The sequence below is a fragment of the Leptinotarsa decemlineata genome, unplaced genomic scaffold (assembly GCF_025532065.1).
Source record: "Leptinotarsa decemlineata unplaced genomic scaffold, Ldec_3_MD MMD2_tig00026347_RagTag_RagTag, whole genome shotgun sequence".
Lineage (NCBI taxonomy): Eukaryota > Metazoa > Arthropoda > Insecta > Coleoptera > Chrysomelidae > Leptinotarsa > Leptinotarsa decemlineata.
Window position 1 is genome coordinate 3,997,249 of NW_027412698.1, and position 11,186 is coordinate 4,008,434.

General features: G+C 36.3%; 1 long non-coding RNA gene across 1 annotated transcript; it reads right to left on the reverse strand.

The window, feature by feature from the left end:
* Positions 1-1,686: 1,686 nt before the first annotated feature.
* Positions 1,687-10,674, reverse strand: LOC141486118 (uncharacterized). The gene is made up of 3 exons (XR_012467658.1): positions 4,778-10,674; positions 4,587-4,717; positions 1,687-3,755 (listed from the first exon to the last, which is right to left on the reverse strand). It is a non-coding gene; the product is annotated as an uncharacterized lncRNA (long non-coding RNA).
* Positions 10,675-11,186: the final 512 nt, after the last annotated feature.

The following is an 11,186-nucleotide window of genomic DNA, read 5'->3' on the forward strand; positions in this document are numbered from 1 at the left end:
ATTAAATTGAACTAGACTACTACTGAATACAAACCATTATTTTCACCTCTACGATACGATATCGATATCAGTTGAATATAATATTGAAATTCTTGAGAATGTGACTAACTTGAGGGTGAATTGCTTTATATTGCACAATTTCATCAAGTAGCTTATGCTTGTTGATGCCATAGTAACAAATGTTGTTGAATTGTATCTACTTGTCAGTTCGATTCAGTGATTCTTTGCAAAACAGTAACTGTGTTCTTTGTGCGAAAACTCCAGTATGTCTTTCGCGTCTAGTCCAAGTGATTGCATTGATATGTTATTAATTTTTGGGGAATGTCAGAAAAACTGCCGTCAAGCACAACGTCTATACCAAGAACGTTTTCCAGACAGACCCATTCCGTCACGAATGACTTTTTCGAGAGTTGTAGAAAAATTGCGAACTGGGTCATTTCCTTCTACTATAGAGCATCGTCATCATACGAGATCTGTTAGAACTGAAGATTTAGAGATCAATGTGTTGGCTTATATTATTATTCATCCACATGTTTCTATCCGTACTCTTGCAGAAGAAGTCGGTGTGAGTAAACCTAATGTACAGAGAATTCTGAAAGAAAATAAATACTACCCATTCAAAATCCAGTTGGTACAAGGTTTGAAACCCACGGACTTTGAACGACGACTTGAATTCATTGCTTGTATTCAGGTAATATTACATGAAAGTCCTAACATATTCAGTCAAATTTTGTGGAGCGATGAATCGCGATTCCACAATAATTTAGTTGTGAATCGACATAACAGTCACTATTGGTCTCAAGAAAATCAATCCCCACTGGGTCCGCGAAAGTAATTTTCTACTTGGGGTATTAATGTATGGTGTGGATTGTTCAATGGCCGCATCATAGGACCTTACTTCTTCAATGAAAATCTCAATGGATTGCGATATTTACATTTTCTAGAAAATGATTCGATCCAGTTGATGGAAGATATTCCCATAGCAGAACGACAAGGAATTTGGTGGCAACAAGATGGTGCTCCTCCTCACAATTCACAGGTTGTTACTGAATATCTGGATAGAACGTACCCAAATAGATGGATTGGTAATAAGGGTCCAATTCGGTGGCCGGCTCGTTCCCCAGATTTATCACCGCTCGATTTTTTCCTATGGGGTTATTTGAAAGATATTGTTTTCACTACTCCTCTTTTGAATGTGGATGATCTGAAAATGAAAATTCGACTAGCGTGCAGTGATATTACGCCTGATATTATAAGAGCGACTTGTACGAGAGAAGTGATTCGACGTTTCGAAGCCTGTATAATATCTAATGGGCATCACTTTGAACAATTTTTATGACTTATTTCTAGGTACCTACTATTCTTATGAAATGATTTATCAAGTTATATTATTTACATTGTTATTAATTGAAGATTTGTTTTCGAATACACCTCTTTCAATTTCGCGATTGTTTCATATTCAAAATGATTCCTGACTGAATTCCACAGCTCAAAATTGAAACCATTACTTCGAACACCCAAAATTTTGACTAATTTTCATGTAATCGGATGCAGAGAGAATAATTGTATGATATATTTAAAAAAATAATAGTTGTTCTCAAGACTTTACATTTTAAGCAATAACTCAACAACGCCTTAACCGAATTTCGAAAACTAAACATGAAATGATATCAGAATTTAACGTAGCATCTGAATATGTAATGATATACAGGGCGTTCCATTTTAAAAAATGGAATTTTGGTCTGTAGCACCTACACCAAACACCCTGTATATTTAAAAATTATCTCAAAATATAGCTCTTATGAACTCCTAAAACTTTTGTATGAAACATTTTTGTGTATCTCCTTCAACAAACCAGATATTGCCTGTCACGTAAAATGTGGGACACCCGGTATATATATGAAAGCAAAATGATATCTGTTATGTGAAATTGGAAAAGACATAATAAACTTATTGTAAAAATTTAGGAATGATGAGAAATTCTAATATTATTTTTGTAAACCGTTTCCTTAGATAGGGACATCAAGTGATGATTTTGAAGAATTTTGATATAGTCATAAGTGAGGTTAACCATTTCTGTACATAATTGTTAAGTAAAGATATATTTAAATTCAGGAACAAATATGAAAATCATAGAATAGATAGTTTTTGTGATATTGAAGTTGAAAATTTGAAGTAATGAAAATTGAGAGTTGGTAACTGAGGAAAGTAAGAGATTTTCAACTTTTTTATCAACAACGGGATTATTCTTAAGGCGACGAAGGTGAACGCCACGAAAATTTTTGTCTCCAGAAATTGAATAATATTTTAATAGAAAAGTTAGAAATTGAATATTATTGTATTGTATACTAATAATTAAAGGCAAATATAATGAAAACCAACCTGATAAGCCAGTCCAAGTTCCAGGCCTCCAGTTTTGAAGGTTATATAAAGTTGAGAATCTTACCGACTGGAGAAATGTACAGTGAAATGGATTAACGAGGTCTCTCAGTCAAAAAATCAAAACTCTGCTCTACTTCGCCAAGCTATCGCTTCTAGTGGGGAGCTTCTTCAGGGTCTATAATTTATTGAGCTGTGGGGTTTTTTGCCAATGAATAACATCACAAATCATACTTACAGTAAACATGAGTAGAAAACAATGAATTGAACATATAAATGGACGAAAGAAAGTTAAACATTAATGGATTTTTTTGGTTTGACAAATGTCATACCTTCATATAAATGTCATTTTTCAATGGGCATGATGATTTGATAATCTTTGACTCTGAAGGGAAAATTGATTGATACAATTTTTATTATTAATATTATGTTTTTTCGTGTAGTCCCAATAAGTAACTGTATATACTGCTGAGATCATCAATGTCAGTTCCCTTATTCATACAATCAGAAGACTCATTGATTTCGACCATTTCAAGGAAAAGGGGTTTGGAAATATTTTTTTTCTTTATGTAAAACTTTGATATTGAGAGTAATTTGATTTATGTCCTGTTTCTAAAGAATGTTACGCTAATGCACATGCTTTCTTATTGAGCTTTATATCACTTTTATGTGAAGTTATTCTATCTTTAAGAATTCTCGATGTTGTTCCAATATAATCCAATTTACAATTGTTACAAGGAATGTTATAAATCACATTTGATTTTTTTTGTAGTATCCGTTTTATCTCTCAATTTGATATTCGAATTCTTTATAGTTTTAATATTTTTTGTCATATTTTGATATTTTGTTCATTATGAAAAAGTTTTATGATATTTGAAGATGAATTTACACGATTAGGTATAAATTTATAAGAAAAATTGACATAACATTTGATAACAGATAACATAATTTTGTTAACTGCTAAACGTTGCAAAAACTTTATGCACTCTTCCAAGCACTCTTTCGATGAAGTCTCCAACATCACGTCTGTCCTTATTACAATTTCTCCAAAGTCACTTGAAAACCTAGCACCGTCAAGTTCATCAGGTGTGAACCAGATTTTCAGTGACTTCCATAACCTGGAATAAATAGGACTTGAATGAAAACTGTTGGAGAAAATTGTTAACGAAAATACAAATTCAATATCATCATTTCCTCAATACTCCTCCAATTCCTACAAGCAGCGGATGCCTTCAAACCATCATTCCTACTCAAGAAACTGAAAATTTTCGTCAAGACCAAATGTGACAACTGAGCCCATGGTTTCAACTCAATTTCTTTCATGGATCTGATTTTTTCGTATTCCGAACACTCACGGTCCTCCACTAAATTTATTCCTATAAATACAATCCATTAAATATCATTACATGCTGATGAATTATACAATTTCCGATCCAAGACACACTCATCAAAGTATATTAGTCAAATATGAAATTTTTACAAATCCACATATATTCGAATTTTTGTTCTCACCAAATTAGCTTCTTGTTCTCAACTCGGTATGAATTTCAAATATCCGGTAATGATCAAGTGGCAATAAAAATATTAAATGAAGTTAGATACGAGTAGAATGAACATTAGTTGAATGATACTAATTTTTCTTGGAAAATGATATTTATTGATACACCTTAAAGTACCAGATTAGCCTATTCTCTTTCGTTACACCTATGAATTGTGACGTCATCGCTTCAGGATACCGGGAAAACGATTTCCTAAAGGCAAATTTCTTGTCGGAAATTTTAAGAAGCTATTTATATTTCACTTATGATATAATACATTCATCAAATAGAATCAAAATTATACAGCTGAACGTTGAACTACACAACAAAAATATACATTTAACATCTATTTACAGATCACCATCTAGATCAACTAATAATTTCATTGAAAGATTGTCAGAATTTCTACAATCTTGTGAAGATAACATTATCAACTATCATATTCTGATAGCAGATATCAATATTAATATAATGGAGAATGATGACAACAAATTAATATCTGAATATGCTTAGTGCTCATAGATCAATATCTTATATAAATTCGATAACTAGGAATAACTCTGGTACTTGTATAGATCATTTTTTCGTAAAAGATACCTCAAATAACTACAAATACTACTCATTCGTCCTTGATAGGAGATAGGAAATCAACATTCGATGAAAACTCACCTGCTAATTTATTCTCGATGTCATACTACTCTGCGATTTCGCTTTTGAATTTATCGTCCATTTTTCACGAATTCACACGCATTTTTCAACCACACTAAATAGTTATGATACCCAGCATGTAATGTCCAATACTACAATTCAACAAGATTCCACATTAATATTTATACTAATTTTATTATTTAACCATTTACCTGTTTACCGGAATCTATGGTTGTATCGAAGTTCATGGCCTTCTCTGAAGAAAAACTCTTACCCGAGGGTGTTGCTTTCTTCCTGGATAGGCTACCATGAGAATGAGCGGGGTTACAAATTATTATTATTTTCAGAAGTGAACGAAAATTTTGTTTTTCATACTCTAAAAAATATTAAGTTCAAAGCATGTGGATGTGATAATCTAAATATTACATTGATAATAGTATGCCGCCTCTTTATACTGTCCCACTGGATGAGCTGATCAGAGAAAAAATATTTTGGAGCAAACCTACCGAAGAAGAGTTATCACAAGAGTTTGACCGAATTGAATTTTTCAGAAAAGAAATGTTATACTACCGATTCATATGCAATGTTGTGAGTTTCCAACAAGTCCACTGGAAACAGCAGAAGAAAATTTCGACTCCCGCAACTTGAACTGAAAAAGTTTGATGGCAACGTAAAAAACTGGATTGGCTCTGGGGACAATTCTGCAAAATTCACGGGGATGAAGAAATATATTTAGATAATACATTCCAATATCTACTACAGGCAACAGTTTACCGCCTTCTGGTTCAAATTATGGAAAAGCTTTTGACCAACTGAAAGGGATGAATTTCTGATAGAGGTCTATGTGAAAAAATTGCTGGATATTGTTCTCAAACAAGCAACTAATATGTCAGGTATGACTTTACCCTCTTTGTATGATAAGTTGGAAAGTCAATTGAGAGCATTAGTAACGCTTGGAGTGACTAGCGATAAGTTTACCGCCATGCCCTTCTCGTTAGTTGAATCTGCATTGCCAGCTGAACTAATTTGGCAGAGATACCGCAGTGTGGATGAACTAAATACAGTTACCACATGCAAGGAGGATAAAGAAAATAAAGGTATCTATCATAGAACTGATCTTCTATTGATGCTTTTGGATTTTTTGAAAAAAGAAGCGGGATCTGAAGCGAAAATAAATCTTGCACAAAAAAGCTTCATTATAGGAGAATAAATATCAAGGAATCCAAAAGCTTTGTAAAAATTGAAAATGAAAAAGCAAGGTGAATCAGAAATATATACTGCATCAGCCTTGTATTCAGCGAGTAAGAATGAAAAAGAATGTGATAAGAGTATTTCGATAAATTGATGGATGTAGCCGTTACTACGTGGTAGGAAATCATAATGAAGAAAAGAAAATTGAAACTTTCTATATTTTTCACCACTTTTTAAAACTTTTATGAGTTTGCGATCTTTCAAAACACAAGAACAGTTAACCCAGGAAGAATACAGAGATGCATTATTATCAACTATCAAAATTACTCAGTGTAGGTGAAATTCAACTTAACCCAACAAAGTCGATATTTCGAGGAACAAAAGTAGTAATACAAAAGGTCTTTCAAGTAATTCATAGTCAAGCACTGTAAACTTTATATTTGCTATAATGATAAATATATCTCCTGTGATTTGGATTAAAAACATCACGGAGAACGTCTCAGCAAATTTTGGATACGCTATTATGAATGTGTTATAATTAGGGACTTATCACCTTGTGAACATCTCAGGCCATTTTTTCTAACACGTTATTGAGAATTTGTCAAATTGTGGGATCCGACACCACACACACGCACGGTTGACATCTGAGCAAATTTTTTATATGCTTTTGTGCATCAACAAATATGGGGAAACCCGGTACTTCAGTGCCTTGTGGGGGAGTACCTTATTGAGAACTTTTTTGTATGCTATTAGAATGAGTTTGCTTTGATGGAAGAAGACACAGTTATGAAGCGAAAATGTGGTTTGAATGCATCATGAGAATTGTTCATGAAATTTAGTAAATTTTCATGTTCAATTACCTAAAAGAATGTCTAAGTATTAACAACATTCGGTACCCAACGAATCTTAAACGATTCAAGAATGCATCTTGAGAATTGTTTGTGAAATTTAGGCTACGTTGTAAATATTCATGTTCAATTACCTTGTTACACATAATCCCAAAGCAGTATAATCTTATATAATTCTCAAGAGAATGTAACATTAGAAAGTTGACTGGAGATAATGTTTAAGTAGAACGTTTGAATGATTACAAGAACGTCATGGTAATTTAAAACAATATATATATATATACAGGGTATAACTGAATAAGTGTAACACATTTAAGGAGGTGACTCGAAAAAAAGATAGGATCTTTCATATAAAGAAATTTCATTGGAGCATCCCTTGTTAAGATACAACCCTCTAAAGGGGGCACATAAAATTTGTGTATAACAAGTTTTTTCACAAGCACTAAAAAAGTTACAATATTGAAATTAACTTAGCCAGAAATTTATTTGGTTTACCCCATGGTTGTAAGGGGTGGAAAACGCAACCCTCAAAATTTATTTTCAATGTAACATTTTGTCTTATTATTTGTTTACCATTTGAAAATGTATTTCCGATAACCTGTTTCATTCTAAACAAAAAATGTTTCTTGGGTTTTTTGCCCAAAATAAACCAGTTCGCTTTTAGCGATAGTGACAATTAAATTGGTATGACACTGTGAGTTTGTGAATTTTCGAAATTGAATTAATACTAATTGTGTGTTGTTGTTATATTCTTAATTTGTGACTTTAATCTGTCTGTCTGTTTAAAATCTGTTTTTTCGTTAATCAGCTGTCGCCCCCATACGAACGACAACTCTCAGAAGTTGAGAAACTTGAGCGAGCTAAGGACTAGCGAGGTCTTACCTTTTAACGTGTGATTCCTAACACGGTTGCAGAATCATTCCAGCTTCAACTAGATAAATTCTCTGGAGAAAAATACCTGGTCGAGGCGGGAATCGAACCCACGGTCTTCCGATCGTCAGTCGGGCGCACTACCACTGCGGCCAATTCCACAACCAATAATAATTCACTTGTTATTGAAATGGCATACACAAATGAGGAAATGGCTAATATGCATTACGTTTACGGTCTGTGGCAGGGGAATGGGTTAGAAGCTTCTAGAAGATATGCTTAAATGTATCCTCAACGGCAGCATCCTTCATATAGAATATTTGCTCGACTCCATCAACGATTACGAGAATATGGTTCATTCGACAAAAGAACGCAGGATTGTGGTCGCCATCAAGAAGTACGAACACAACAGCTTGAGGGAGCAGTACTTAATTTGATTGAAGAACAATCTACTACCAGTACTAGAAAGATTGTTTTCCAGCTAAATGTTGATCATATGACGGTATTTCGAATTTTAAAGGAACAACTCTTATACCTTTACCATCTGCAACGAGTACAGGCACTGTTACCGCGAGACTTTCCGAAACGTCTTGAATTTTGCAATTGGATGCTGGAAATGATTAGAAGAAATTGTGACTTTCTGAAGACGATAGAATTCACAGACGAATGTAGTTTTTCTCGGAACAACATTATTAATTTTCATAATTACCACATATGGGCTGATGAAAACCCGCACGCTATTGTCGAAACTAACCATCAAGAATAGTTTTCTCTTAACGTGTGGCTCGGAGTTATTGGGGATGATTTAATTGGGCCTCATTTTCTACCTCCTCGATTAAATGGTGAGGCATACGTTAAATTTTTAAGAGAAGTGCATCTAGTACTGCTGGAGGAAGTTCCTTTGGGCGTCAGAAGGGATATGTTTTTTATGCATGATGGGGCTTCCGTCTATTTTAGTCAAGTAGCACGTCAGCATTTAACTGAAACATATGCAAATCAGTGTATAGGTCGAGGAAGACTACAGAATTGGCTCGCTCGATCCCCGGATCTAAATCCTCTCGATTTCTCTATTTGGGGCCATTCACAGCATTTGGTTCATCGTACTCCTGTTCGCGATGTAGAGGACTTAAGAAACCGCATCATCGATGCGTGCAGGGTGATCAGAGACTCCAGGAATATTTGAGCGAATACGTGGCTCAATGCGCCGACGTCTAGGCGCATGCGTAATGTCTGAAGGTAGACATATTGAACATTTACTATGATTTCTACATGTTGTATGTTTTGTTATTAATAAATCAGTTTTGTTTATTACCCTTTAGTCGTTTAATGCAGGTACTAACTACAAAATAACAATAAATCCAGTTCGTATTTATGACGATGTATCTGTATCTGTATCTGTAGAGTAGGGAGGGTGAGTGTGAGCCCACGCACTTAGGCCACATGTGACCCATTGTACATCCTCCCGAGGAGTTGTCATCCTAGGTCGTCGTCCATCCTGTCCTTTCCAGGAAGGTGGACAGGTCGCTGGGAGACATCTCCTTTATATCGGCAGGTGTAGGCCAAGACTCGCCGAACATACACTCTCTTATTGACGATAACTCCGGGCACTCGCACAGGACATGCCTGACAGTCTCATCTTCCTGTTCACACATCCTGCATAGAGGTGTGTCCACTAGCCCCATATTATGTAGGTGTTTCCTTAGCTGACAGTGGCCAGTCAGAAATCCGACTGTAAGGCGTAGATTTTTCCTGGTCATCGCCAGATATTTCTTCGGCACCAGCTTCCCAGGGTCGCCCAAGGTGATCCTGGCAAGATTACATCCTTTGATTTCATCCCATCTCTTTAGAGATTGAGCATGGGTGTAACTTTTGACTAGTTCCGCAATTGTCGAAGTCATCAGGCCGTGGGTGCCACTTGGTCCTAAATTTCTTAGTCCAGCCGCTTCCTTGGCTAAAGAGTCGGCAATGCGATTACCTTTACTCCTGTTGTGCCCTTTAACTCACCTCAGGATAATGTTATTATCTATCGAGGCTTTGGCTAAATCTTGGTGGCACTCTAGTGCTAGCCCTGAAGTAACACGGTGTCTGTTCAAGGCTAATAGTGCTTGTCTGCTATCAGTGCAGATTGTAATGTTTTTGCCAGAAATTCTTTTCTTGATTATTTCTTTTGTGGCGATTGAGATACCAGCCAGTTCTGTTTGGACCACGCTGGTATTTCTTCCCATTCCCCACTTAATCCTTAGGCTTAGTGATCTGGAGTACACTCCACATCCTGAGCCTTCTTTGGTTTTTGAGCCATCTGTATAAATCCGTATTGCATTTGTAACATCTGACTCTGTGTTCTGCTTGATTTGTATTTTGTAGGGTTTATTAAACACAAACCTGGGTTCAATTGCATCACTTGTTGCCTGCAGCAGAGGTTGCGCAGTAAGCGCTTTCCGCCATAGGCCCAACCTCAATCGACCCATTCCTACTTCTAGGTTTACACCAGCCGTGTGCAATCGTTCCATGGCCATTAACGCAACCTCCTTAACGTACAGGTCCAGAGGGGTCAGACCCGTGATTAATTCCATTGCCACGGTTGGTGTTGTTCTCATGGCTCCTGTGATGTTTAAACAAGCCAGTCGCTGTATTTGGTATAATTTTTGGATGGCCGTTGCTTGTAGAACTTTCGGTCCCCATGCAATGGCTCCATACGTTAACATAGGTCTTATTATTGCAGTGTAGATCCAGGCGACTACACGGGGTGAAAGACCCCATGCGCGTCCCACTGTCCTCCGACATTGCTCATAAGCCACGTATGCTCTTTTTGCTCTACTCTGTAGATGAGAGTTCCATGTTAGCTTCTTGTCGAAGATAATACCAAGGTATTTCACCTCTTCAGAGAAGTTTAGTTGGCTTTTGAAGATTTCGGGAGGTTTTAAGCTCGTTAAACTTCTTTTCCTGGTGAAAAGGACCATCTCAGTCTTCTTGGGATTGATCGACAGTGAGTGTTCCTTACACCATGTTTCTATCAATTTGAGCCCATCCTGCGCTCTATCGCACAGTGTGTTTACAAATTTGCCGGTCTGCAAGATAACTATGTCATCTGCGTATGCAATTGTGTAGAATCCATTTTTGTTAAGGTGATTAATTAGGGTATTCAGAACTATGTTCCAGAGGAGGGGTGATAAGACCCCTCCCTGTGGACATCCCCTCATGACCAGTAATAATAATAATAATAATAATAATAATATTTATTTTGAGTCGCTAAGAAAATTTACATTTTATGGACCAGTTTGTCCTCATCAATTACTGTACTAGTATATTGCCAGTCATATTGTGAGGGTGTTATTGGTACATCCGTCCAGTTCGCCGTTCCAGGAAAGACAGAACCTGGGAAGTGAGTTTCCATAAGAATCTCAGCACTCTCCTTGAGGTTGACGGCTTCGTCGACTTTTTTGAACTCTTTGAGGTTGGCTTGATATATAACCCAGTCCTCTTCGAGTCTTGTACGTTTTGCCTTGTTAAAGGTCGTTCTCGCTGTCTTCCTGAGGTGTTCCAATTCAGGGCACCACCATGTGTTGGTTGTGCCATGCGTTTGAACCATCCTCATTGGACAGGATTCCTTATAGGCAATGTCTATTTTGTTGTGGATAGAAACTGTGTACCTTTCCAGTTCCTCATTGTTGCCAGGAGTTAGGACCTCTGTTTCCCGCAGAGCTCCTCTTAA